Below are 13,575 nucleotides of genomic sequence, written 5' to 3' on the forward strand. Positions count from 1 at the left end.
CAATCTTTTTTCTATATATATTTTTTTTCTTCTTCAAAGACTATTATTTCACCTGTATTATATTACTTTAAACGTATCAAATATATTTCAATCGATACTGCACTTCCATTTTTTTCTTTTTTCAGATTTCATCTTTCATAATAAAAAGTTCAATTTAATTACTTTTCTTTCTAACCATTTCTATTTGATTTTTTTTATTTAATATTATTTATATTTTTAAATAATAAAATATATTACTTCATTTAAAAACCCTCTTTTGACTAAACCCCATGAATATATTTAAACAAAATTGTTTTCATTTTATAGAATATATTGAGCACGGTGTTAAAAAAAGAAATAACGTTTTAAATAATTGACGAAGATGAATAAAAAAAATAAAAAAAGAAAGAGATAGAATGCTTTTAAGAAATTATCTCTCTCTCTTTCTCTCCCTTTAACTATCTATATATATACATATATAGAGAAAAACGTTCCTTTTTTAAGAACGTATTTGAATTTTTCCTTCGACCATGTTTAAAAACGATTTGACCCAGATCGTCTTTTATCGCAATACACACACACACACACACACATATACACAAATATACAGAGTGTTCGGAAAGTTAGCAATGTGTATATATATTCGTCTGCATAACGGATATGTCACAGTGATTAATATTTCTCCTAGCAACGTATTCACCCCGTTCCCCTACCTTGTTTTCCACCCCCTTCTTTAAATCCCGTCCCTTTTTCTGTCTTCGTTTCTTTTTATCTCGCCAATTTACAATACAAATGCGAAACACACCCAAGAACCCTCTCGAAGAAGGTACACGCTAGAATTACCTTCTATATACACCTTTATGCATCCTTTTATTTTCATTATTTTTTCTTATTTTTTGTTTATTTTCATTTACGTTTACATTTACGTTTCTTAAACGCATAAAGATTAAAAGAAAAAAAATAATGAAACGTAACATAGGGTAAAAGAAATATATATATATGTATGTATTATGCAATGTAAATGCATATAATTTGCAATAATGGAATTATTATTTATTTTTGTTATTAAATATTCGTAGGACACACACACACACACACACGTTAGAAATATTAATAAATATGTTGGGAAGGAAAAATTATGGTAAATAATATATAGAATGTATATATATACGTGGAAATAATTTTTAAATAATTTATAATATATTGTAATTAATAACCTATAATTCATTAAAAGTAATATTATATACTAATTATTTTTAATATATAATATTCTAAATATTTTATTTATAAATTAATTTATAATATAATTAATATTATAATTTATAATATATTATAATTCATAACCTATAATTCAGTGAAAAGGTAATATTATATACTAATTATTTTTAATATATAATATTCTATAAATATTTTATATATAAATTAATTTATAATATATTATAATTCATAACCTACAATTTTTTATATACTAGAGAGAGAGAGAGAGAGAGAGAGAGAGAGAGAGAGAGAGAGAGAGAAAGAGCGCGAGAGAGAGAGAGGTAATATTATATATTATAAATTTTATATATAATATTATATAATATAATTTATAATGTATTATATAGGTATATAACCTATAATTCATTCTAGGTAATGAATTATTAAACGTTTTATTTTTAATTAAATATCAGTCATTTTTATTTTTAATAAACAAACACTCTTGTACACAGGTGTACATGTAACATGTACAAATATATATGTACAAAGATATATTCTCTTCTAAAATATACTATACTGATAAAATTTGAGTAACGAAAATAGAGGGTGTTAAGGACTACTTAAAAAGGGGTTAAATATAAAAGTGAAATATACCGTGTGTCCTTTATGTCGTTGTCATAGTAATAGGTAACCATGTAATCCACAAATCACAGTGATCACGCAAACTACACACACCTACACGTATTATACACACCTCAGATAAAAAAAAAAAAAACAACTCACGGAATATACTCTTAGCAAAAATGTCGAGGTTATGTTGACTGAGTCACTTGAGTTATGTGCATACGTAATTCATAACTTTTAATAATTTAGTTTTTCTTTTTTTCTTTTCTTTCCTTTCTTTTCTTTCATTTTTTTATAAGCCATATGCAAATATAGAATTTTGTAGAATTGTTGTTAATTATTTTTAATTATCACGAACAACATTAAAGGTTAATACAATTTTTATTAGAATCATTTCAATAATTTTGTTAAAAGAAAAAAAGAAGATAAATCATAGTAAATTTAAACAATAATTAAACAAATGAATTTTTGATTATCTTTTACAGACCAAAATTTCAAGCTAAGTTGAAATAATCATTTTGAAACATTCTATATACAAAATGTGTATATATATATATATTTGTTCATATGTGAGAATGTGTTAGTGAGGTACTAACGTCATTCGTATTTACATGTTGGCTTATTAATTCTCACACGATCTGCTGGATCAACGAGTTTTGCCATATTTAAACATGCATACTAAGAGTTTCTATATATGTGCATGTGTACGTGTATATATGTGTGTATGTGTCTGGTTATAAAGAGAGAAAGAGAAATAAAACATTTAAAGTCTAAATCCGATTGCTATTATTTTCAACGAATCGAATTTCTCGCACGGATTTTATATGTGTATGTGTGTGTATATGTGTTAGTTTGGCAAGAGAACGCGGAAAACTTCTTAAACTGTTTCTCTAAAGTGATATTTTATTTCACACATTCTCTCTTTCTTTTTCTCACACACACATACACATTTTATATTATATTCTCACATTTTCACTGTTTCTAACTTTTCGTAACTGGATTTAATTCTATAAACAATTTCGTTTTCTATTTAAAATTTGAGTTTTTAGTTTCTTAAGAATTCACCTAAGCACATGTGCACATTATAGTTTTTTTTTTATTTAAATAATCAGAAAAAGTTGTTGCCAAAAATAATGATTAAATAATAATCATTAGACAATAACTTTTTGTCTTGACGTATAACAGATATAATTCTTTTTAAAAATAAAATAAAAAAACAATAAGGAAAAAAAGATTTAATAAAAAAGAGGGAGTGTGTATTGAAAAAAAAAAAATTAGAAGATAATTTAAGATATTTTTTGTTGTATAATATTCGTGTTAAATATTATATAAGTTGTTGTAAATTTAATAGATAGAATGTTTTTGGTTTCATTTGGATTTTGAAATTGAATGATCTTTTTGGTCATTTAATTTTTGATAATAGTGCCAACCTTTCATCGTTATCATCCGACGGTTTCGGATCTTCGCGGCACCGTAAGTTCGTGCCCTCCGCGAAATGCACCCTTTGTCCTAGATCCGGTGAGAATCCAAGCAACCTACAATAAACACGAGAACAACCATATGCTCGTATACAAAATGGTTTTTCTATTTTTTTTTTTTTAACAATAATTGTTCTTGTTCTTTAATTGTTCTTGTTATTTTTTTTTATTTATTTTTTTTTTTAGAAGGGTAGGAAGCTGAGAAACTGAGAAGGGAAAGGAAAAGGGGAAGGTTGCGTTTAGGGTGGATTTTTCACGAAGGGCCACAAACACAAGCCACAACTTTCGTAATTTTAAATACAAAATCTACTGGACATTTAATTTTGAAACAATTTTTTATTAACACCCAAATACATTTGTTCAAATAAAAGAAAAAAATTCCAACATTCAATAATTGTATTTAATTAAAAAAAATAAAATTAAGAAAAATGTTTTGGAATGAAAAAATTATTCAAAAAAGTGTGTGGCCCTTTGGGTAATGGTCTGGTTGGAATGTTTGCAAAAAAAAAATAAATAAGAAATATAATTATTATAACACATTATTAATTATTGTTATTTTTCTTTTTTATTACTTTTTAATTATACATTAATGTTATTAATATTAATTAGATATTATCCCACCTTGCAAGCATGATTATTCATAATTGTTATTATATTATTATTAACTTTTTTAAATTTATTATTAGTACATTGTTAACATTATTATAATTATTATTAGAATAGTATTAGTATACTTATTACGTGTATCACCTTCCACAGGAACGTAATTATATCTTTAAGCTGATTAAATGCAAATTGGATTAATGAAGATAAAAAAAAAGTGAAAGAAAATAAGAAAGAACGTAACGAGTCACCAATTATTCATTAGAATAATAATAATAATAGTAATAATAATAATACAAGTATAATTCTTATAAACAGATAATTTTTTAAGATAATTAATTTACATATTTATTGAATTTGAGAAAATAATTAATAAAATAATTAAAAAATTAATATGCAATCAAGAAGACAGACTCACACGCACATATATACATTCAATATTTATATTCATGAGTAAAATTATTAACTTAATAATAAGATCAATTTCATAATTAATTATTGAAGCTAGTATAAATTATAATAATACGATTATTAATTAGAATTATTAAATACGACGAAGGTGGTTTGATCTATAAACCAATAAAAAAAAATAAAATAAGTTCATTAACGTGATTGTTAAATTAACAATTAAATAACAAAATCATAAATCACAAGCTAATATTTTTCTTAAAAATAAAATAACTTGAAAAAAGAGTTTCCTTTGGGTATGTATTTGTACGTGTGTGTTTATGTGCGAGTGATAATAAAATTTAATTTCTATTAACTAATAATTAATAAATTATTATTTGTTAATAATATTATAATTTTAATTTATTTAATAAATAATATAATAAATTTAATTTCTATTATTTTAATAAATTATATTTATATAATTAAATATAAATATAATACATAATAAATTAATATAAATATAATTTATAATTATAATTACATTTTATAATTAATAAATTATTTTCACGAAAGTAACAAAATAAAAATAAATAAAATAAAAAACAAACATCGTAATCGGTAAAAAAGAATTCTTTTTGTTAAATAAAAATAAAAAAATAAAATAAAAAAATAAAATGAAATGAAAAAAAGAAGAAGAATTCATTTGAGATCCCGTAGATCCATCACAATAGGAAAAAAAGAGGTGAGTTCAGAGGTAGAGAGGTTGGATGAAGGGTGAGAATGAAAGGAAAGGGATACGACGACGGCTCATTGAGAAATTGAAAGGCAGATAAAAAGGTTTGACCCATTTTGTAACATTTCTCGCCATTGATGTACCACAAACCAACACCCCTAACACAACCTTCCTCAACTTTTGCGCCCTCTCACAATTTCACATTATTGTTATAATTCTTTCATTTGGTTTTTTTTGAAGGGAGGATTCAATCATTTTTCATAGATCAAAATGAAAATATTGTTTAAAATTAATTATTTTGAACAATTTTATATATTGGAAATGATATTCAAGTGAATGAATCAAAATGAAGTTGATAATAATAAAGAATAATTTTCATTGATAAATTGAACTCTTTGAATAATTATCACTTTAATGACGTATAGTCGATCGTGTATCATCGATTCTCTCGAAGCTTTCCATATACTATATATATATATAGACAAATACATAGATACGTACACAAATACAAGTATATGTATGTATGCATACGTGTTCCTCGAGTGCAAACACATATTCTATCCATCTATCTTTCTCTATCTGAAGTATCACCGTATCACTGGTTAGAAGAGGTACACATACGCTTATGTACTTAAATATACATATATATATTATACCACTTATATACTGGGTGAGTTAGAATGAATTATAACAAAACTCCTATCAAATTATTATAATTTTTTATTAAATAAATAATTAATTAACACGTAAAATTTAATTATCAAATTAGATATTATTTATAAGCTTTTTTAAATCATTTTATTATTTTATATTTAAATAAACTAAAATTTATTATTTATTGTATAAATAAATTATATATTATTTTAACGAAATAATTAAATAAATTAAAAAGAGAAACAATATATTAAATTAATTTTAATTAATAAATAATAAATTAAAATTGAAATTTAATTTAAATTATTTTTTATTTAAATTGAATTGTTATTTTCATAGGAAAAAATGTTAGTTAAAATGTTTTTGAATGATAACATTTCATTATGAGTCACCCGTTATAGGAATAGAGATATGTTTACGTGTGTGTACGAAATCACCCGATTATTCGAAAAAGAGGAGAATGGGAGAGAAATGAACAGGGGTGAGGGATAGGGGTGTTTGAGGGTGTATAGGTTCGAGTATTGGTAACGAGAGCATTTATTGCAGAAACCAGCTACTCGATTGGATACTTTATCGGGTTGGATCACACGACCCTAATCTTTGAAAAGCTCGAAATTTTATCGATGATAATAGACGACCACTCATTTGTTATATGAAAAACAGAAAAAGAATTTAAACGTAAAAAGAGAGATAAAAAGAAAGAAAGAAAAAAAGAGAGAGAGAGAGAATAAAGAAATTGGAACACAGAAATTGATCCTTTAAAATTATCGGATTATTTATCACAAACCAACAAATAGATTGAATTTTTTTAAATTGATAAATGAATGAAAAATTGTGATACGTCTAAATTTTCTTACGGAAAATAAATTTATTATAATTAATTTAATTAATAAGGTACAGATTTGATTTATTTAAATTAAATAAAATAAAATAGGATTGTAATATATAATAAAAGAAAATTTAGAATTTATTAAAATATATAATAAAATATATTATGAGACTTCCGGTTGGGATTTGTAGAGGGAAAGAGCGTGAAAGTGAGCGGAGGTGAAATAGGGTGGAAGTGAGTGAATAGAGCAGTGAAGGAGATAGGGAAGGTCAGAGCAGGTAGAAGGAAAGTCAAAGGGAGCAGGAGGCAGAGAGAGATAGGGGGGAATTGGTGAGTGAGAGGAAGAAAAAGGTGAGAAAGGGAAGCAGGTGAAAACGAGGTTAGGAGTTTGTGGCGACGACAGCGACATCGGTGGAAGAGAGTGGAATCAGGTTGGAGGAAAGAGTCGGTAAGGCAGGAAACAGGCAAGCGGATGAGTGAGGAGAAGGGGATAGGAGGTGAGAAGAAGAGAGGGGAGGAAAACAAACGCAGAAAGGATGGTGAGAACGAGAAGTGAGAGCCGGGGGAGAACTGCGGGAGTGAAGGAAATGTGGATGAGGAAGAGGGAGATGGAGGATGAAGAGGAAGAGAGAGCGTTTAGAAGAAGTCAGAAGATATCTAGATCGCCGGGGAGGGGTGAGGAAGGAAGAGGTGGCGTGCAAGAGAAAAGGGAGGTGGAAGATGGGCAAGAGGAGCAGATAAAGGAGATGGAAAGAAGGGAATTTAGAGTGGAGCTGGACCAAGAGTGGATGGAGGAGGTGAAGAATATAGTAAGGAAAGAGATTAGTGGGGTGAAAAAGGAGCTAGATAGAGTGAGAGGGGAGATGGCGGAGAAGGAAACGAAATGGAGGGAGGAGATGGAAGAGAAAGAAGCGAAATGGAGGGAGGAGATGGAAGAGAAAGAAGCGAGATGGAGGGAAGAAAGAGAGAAACTGGAGAGAAGGATTGGAGATTTGGAGGGGAAGCAGGGGAAGGGGGTTGGGGGAGAGGGTAGCAAGGTAGGGGTAGAAGAGGAAAAGAGGGTGGCAGGGGGAGCAGTGGATATGGGGGCGAAGAAGGATGAGGGGGGAAGGGATTAGGTGGAAAGTGATAGAAATGGAGAAGAGGATGGAGATGAAAGAAAGGGAGGATAGGAGAAGAAATGTGATAATTAGGAGAGTGATAAGGAGAGGTTCTGCGAAAGAAACGGCGGAGAGGTTGTTGGATAGAATAGGGGCTGGTGTGAAGGTAGAGGAGGTGGAGGAGATAGGAAGAAGGAGGAGGGAGGGGGAGGAGACAGTCCTGAAGGTGAAGCTAAGGAACGTGGAGGAGAAAAGGGAAGTGATGTGGAAAAAGAGCAAGCTGCAAGGGAGGAGGGAGCTATTAGGGGATGATTGGACGTGGAAGGAGAGGAAGATGCAATGGATGCTTAGGGAGGTGGGGAGCAGGGAGGCAAGGAAAGGGAGGAGGGTAAGAGTGGGGTATGGGAAGATATTCATAGATGGAAAGATATGGGTATGGGACGAAGAAAAAGAGGAGTTGAAAAATGGTAGGGAGGGGGGTATGAGGGAATAGAAGGAGAAAGGGAGGAAAATCAGGGGGAAGGGAAGGATGGGAAACGAAAGATGGGAAAAAACTAATGGAAGGGGGGGAGGGAGTGGGACGGGGGGAGGAAATTGGAAGATAGGGTTCTGGAATGTAGCAGGATTAATGAATAAGGATAAGGATTTTTGGAGGGTAATAGAAAAGTGGGAAGTAATTGTTTTAATCGAGACATGGATGGAGGAAAAAAGCTGGGAGAAGGTAAGGAGACGATTACCGGGGGGATATGTGTGGACGGTGCAGGGGGCGAAGAGGAGGCATAAGAGGGGAAGAGGGATAGGGGGAATGGTCGTGGGGGTGAGGAAGGAGATGGCGGGGGAGGGGGAGGATGACAAGGAGGAAGAGGAGGAGGGAATCATGGTGAGGAGGGTGAAGGCTGAGGGAGAGGTTTGGACGGTGGTAGCGGTGTATGTGAATGGAGATATGGAAAGGAAGTTGGGGAAGATAAGGGGATGGATGGAGTTGCAGGGACAGGAGGGGAAGGTAATTATAGGAGGGGATTTCAATGCAAGGACAGGTGAGACAGGAGGGAGAGAGGGAGGAGAGGAAGGGGAAGAGGGGAGAGGTAGAAGGTCCAAGGATAAGGTGTTGAATAGGGAGGGGCGGTTGTTAACGAGTATGATGGGAGAGGTTGGTTGGGAGATTTTGAATGGAGGTATTGAGGGGGATGAGGAGGGAGAGTTTACATATACGGGGGGGGGGACGGGCACGGTGATTGACTACGTGTTAGGGGATGGGAGTACGAGGAGTGGGATAGAGAGGGTAGTAGTGGGTGATAGGATAGACTCGGATCATCATCCGTTGATAGTGACCATGAAGAAAGGAAGGAGGGGCAGTAGTATGAGGAAGAGTGGAGGAAAGGGAGGGAAACGAGGCAAATGGTCGGAGGAGATGAAGAAGGAGTATCAAAAGGGAATAAGTGAAGTAAGATTAGAGAAGGTCGGAGTGAAGGAGATAGTGAAGGAGATGACAGAGAAGGTGAAAAGAGAAATGGTGAGGAGTGAGGAGAGAGGAGGAAGAAGGGGAGGGAGAAGGAAGGAGGGATGGTGGGACGATGAGTGCAGGGGGATGAAAAGCGAAACGAGGAGGGTATTAAGGGAGTGGAGGAGGGGGAGAGGATCAAGAGAAGAGTACGGGAGAAGGAAGGCAGAGTACAAGCAGCTGTGTGAAAGGAAAAAGGAGGAGGAGAGAGACAGGGTGATGAGAGAGATAGGGGAGGCGAGGACGGAACAAAAGGTTTGGGAGATAGTGAACAGAGGAAGAGTTAGGAGGAAGAAGGTGAGCGAGAACATAGGGAAAGAGGAGTGGAGAGAGCACTTTATGAGGTTGCTGGGTGGGACGGAGGAACGAGTCGTACTGGATACAGGGAGGGGGAGGGGAGAAGATGGAGAAGAGGAGATAAGTATGGAAGAGATGGAGAGGGTAGTAGGGAAGCTGAAGGAAGAAAAGGCGGCGGGAATAGATGCGATTCCTAACGAGGCCTGGAAGTTTGGAGGAAGAAAGGGGCTGGAGATGATTAGGGCGGTCTGCAATGGGGTGTGGAGAGGGGAGGGCTGGCCGGAGGAGTGGAAGGAGGGGCTAATAATCCCAATAGTGAAGAGAGGAGAAGGGGAGAAGGTGTCTGACTACAGAGGCATAACTCTCATGCCGTCTCTGTACAAGGTGTACGCAGCAGTTCTGGCGGGCAGGATAGAGGAGGAGGTGGAGAGGAAGGAGATGGTGCCGCAGAACCAGACAGGGTTTAGGAGAGGTCTAGGAACGATAGACAATATATATGTGTTGAATTATCTGGTGGGAAGACAAGGAAGGAGAGAGAGGGGAAGCTGGTGGCGGCGTTCCTGGACTTCAAGGCGGCTTTTGACTCGGTGGATCGGGAGGTGCTGCTGCGTGGGATGGAGAAGAGAGGGATAAGAGAGGGGCTCAGAGATAGGGTGAAGGAGGTGTTGAATGAAACGGCGAGTAGGGTGAAGGCAGGGGGGGAGGAGGGTGATAGATTCTGGACGGCAAGAGGGGTCAGGCAGGGTTGTCCAATGAGCCCGATGCTATTTAACCTCCTGACTGCGGACTTGGAGGAGGAGCTGTTGAAAGGAAGATGGGGAGGGGTTAAGGTGAGAGGGAGGAGGATTTGTTCACTAGCGTATGCAGACGATGTGGTGTTGTTGGCGGAAAGGGAGGAGGAGATGGAGAGCATGCTGAGGCGAATGGAGGGATATTGTGATAGGAAGAAGTTGGAGGTCAGTGTGGAGAAAACAAAGATAGTGAGATTTAGGAGAGGAGGGGGAAGAAATAGAGAGATTGATTGGAACTGGAAGGGGAAGAGAATAGAGGAGGTGAAGGAGTTTAGATACCTGGGCTATGTTTTCAAGAAGAATGGAGGTCAAGAGGCGCATGTGAAGGAGAGGGTGAAGAAGGCTGGGGCGGCTATGAGGCAGATTTGGGGATTGGGGAAGAGGATGTTCGGCAAGGATTGGGTGAGGAGGCTGTGGCTGTTTGACAAGCTAGTGTGGACGGTTTTGAGTTATGGAGCGGAAATATGGGGGTGGGAGGAGAGGATGGAGATCGAGGGGGTGCAGGAAAGATTTTTGAGGTGGACTATGGGGGTGGACTGGAGAACACCAGGGTATATGGTAAGGGAGGAAGGGAAGAGAGACAAATTGAAAATAAAGGCGGCGAAGAGAGCGTGGAAATATGAGGAGAAGTTAAGGAGAGGAGAGGGAAGTGAGCTGGCGAGAGAGTGTTGGAAGGAGGCGCAGGAGAGAGAAAGGGAGATAGAAGTAAGGAAATCAAAGTGGGAAGTAGAGAGGATGAAGTTCAAAGAGAGGATAGCGCAGGACGGGGTGGAGGTGTTGGAAAGGTGGGATGAGATTGAGAGGGAGGAAAGAAGGCGACAGGAGGTGGAGAGATGGGAGAAGATATTGGAGTCGAGATACAACATGTGGTACAAGACGGTGGTTGCGGAAGGGTTGCCAGGATATTGGGTAGGAAAGTGGAGTGAAGAGAGAAAAAGAAGAGTGGCGAGATTTAGATTGGGGAATGAGATGAGGGAAGGGAGATACTGGGAAGAGGAGGAGAAGAAAAAATGTAGGGTGTGTGGTTGGGAGAGAGAGACATGGGAGCACGTGTTGGAGGGCTGCAGTAGAGCGGTCGGGGAGGAGGACGGGAGAGGAGTGGAAGAGAGGATCAAGGAAATTTTGGATGAGAGTGGAAGGGGGAGGAGTGGATGAAGAGGATTGGGAGCATGAGAGAGAAGAAGGAGAGGCAAGGAGGGGAAGAAGGGAGGAAGAAGTGGAGGTTTGGAACGGGTGAAGGGGGAGGGGAAGAAGAGGAAGTGAGGGAGAGGGTAGTGTTAAGTTAGGTTAAGGAGATAATTGTCAAAGGAGTGCAACCCTTCGGGGACGCAGTAAATATCTATCTAATAAAATATATTATTATAAAAATATATATATATATAAAAAATATTTTATTATATATTAAAATATTTTATATATTTATTTTTATTATATAATTAAAATTATAATTTACTAAAATATATAATAAAAAAAATATAGTATATAATAAAAGAAAGATAAAAAAACAATATAATATTAGATAAAACTATCAAAGGTATAAAGGATTAAATGCAAACATTTCATCATTCGAATAAAATTTAATAACATGCGATCGTATAAAAAATCATATGTAAAAACAAACTTATACATCACGAGGGTATTCGAGATTAGGTCTTGAAAAAAAAGAAAAAATGATAGGGGGATGAAGATCGTCGAGATTTAAATATAAAAATGGGGTGTTTTTAATAAAACTGCCACTCCTCCACTCGTCTGCTTTACGTTAAATTTGTTTCACGAAAAAAACAAATAAAATAAAATAGAAGTGCATCACCCTACACGTGTGTCCTGCGTACGTACATACGTATGTGTGCGAAATAAAGGTGCAAAAGTGGATGTATATAAAAGTACATCATGCTTTCACAGAAGACAAAAAAAAAGAGAAAAAAAAATGAGAAAGATAGGAGTGCAAACATAGATGACTTGGCCCAAATTCGAGAAGGCCTATACACACATACACACACACATTTACATATTTACATTTACACATACATTCTCGTTTTACTCTGATGCATTTGGAAATAGCTTTCGGCCCGATTGTCCTCGAAAGATATACATAGAAACGAATTCAAAGAGTAATCCCTTTCCCTCCACCTTTACCCACCCCCACCCACTACCCCTATGTCTCTTATACGGGTATACAACAATCTGTTACTTAATAATTATTTGTATTACATAAACAATTGCAATACTAATGTTACACTTAACATGTTACTATTTCATATATGTAAATACATTTGTTATATTTCATTTTGTTTTGATTTATAGAATATTTTTATTAGTTTAAATTTAATTCCTTATGAAATGCACTTTATTTATTTTTTTTTTTTAAGTATACCAAACTTTATTTTTATTCCTTTAAAAAATAAAACCACGTATTGCAATAATTTGATTTTAACTAAATTTTGGAATGATATTATAATGGTTGGACAAATGTATATGTATATAAATGTTATAATAATTCGATCGTATACGTAATTCGTAATCATTGTTCCATAATTTATTTCTTGTAATTCGTATTACAAACTGCATTTTGTAATTTGCATTTGCAAGTTTATATCCCTCTTTCCATCCTTCCTTCCTTCCTTCCTTCCTTCCTTCCTTCCTTCCTTCCTTGCTTTTCACAATAACGGAAAATACGATTTACGTTTATTACTCCATTGTCAAATATTTATTTGACAAATTTGCATTAAACATTATGTACCGATTTAATTAATTGTGGTATCGTGTTTTATATGTATATATGTATGTGTGTGTGAGAGTTGTCATTTGAAATATGTTCAAAGTATGTAAATCTAGATTTTATTTTCTTCCATGTGGAATAACACACTTTGAACATTATCATTCTTGCAAATCAAATTTTATAATTTACCCTACAATTTCTCCAAATAAATTTAAATCATATTTTAAATTGTTCAAACAAATTTAACGTTTTTATTTATTTATTTACGATTCATAAAAATGTTCAAAGTTTAAAATACAAGTTTTATTTTTTTTTTGTTCAGAATGAATACAATATTTAATACAGTATTATTTTGTATATTTTATATTATTATATTTTATGATAGTAATATATTAAACAACAAACAGATATTACAAACTTTACCATAATAAATAAGACTCATAAATAATAATAATAATAATAAAATGAAACGATGATTTATTACAACATGTTTTCATGGATGATGGGTTTAAACTTAGAGCCTAATTTCGAAGAAATATTATACACATTCAAAATATGCGATACACTTTAATAAAATTAGGTGATATATTATAACCGAACGTCATACTTAAGAGAAACTATGTGTGTTTTAGTTTTACTCGTTAAGCCAACACTCAACAAACAATCTTTTAAATGAGATA

This window comes from Polistes dominula, unplaced genomic scaffold (genome assembly GCF_049000335.1).
Source record: "Polistes dominula isolate Pdom_NZ unplaced genomic scaffold, Pdom_raw_medaka contig_75, whole genome shotgun sequence".
Classification (NCBI taxonomy): domain Eukaryota; kingdom Metazoa; phylum Arthropoda; class Insecta; order Hymenoptera; family Vespidae; genus Polistes; species Polistes dominula.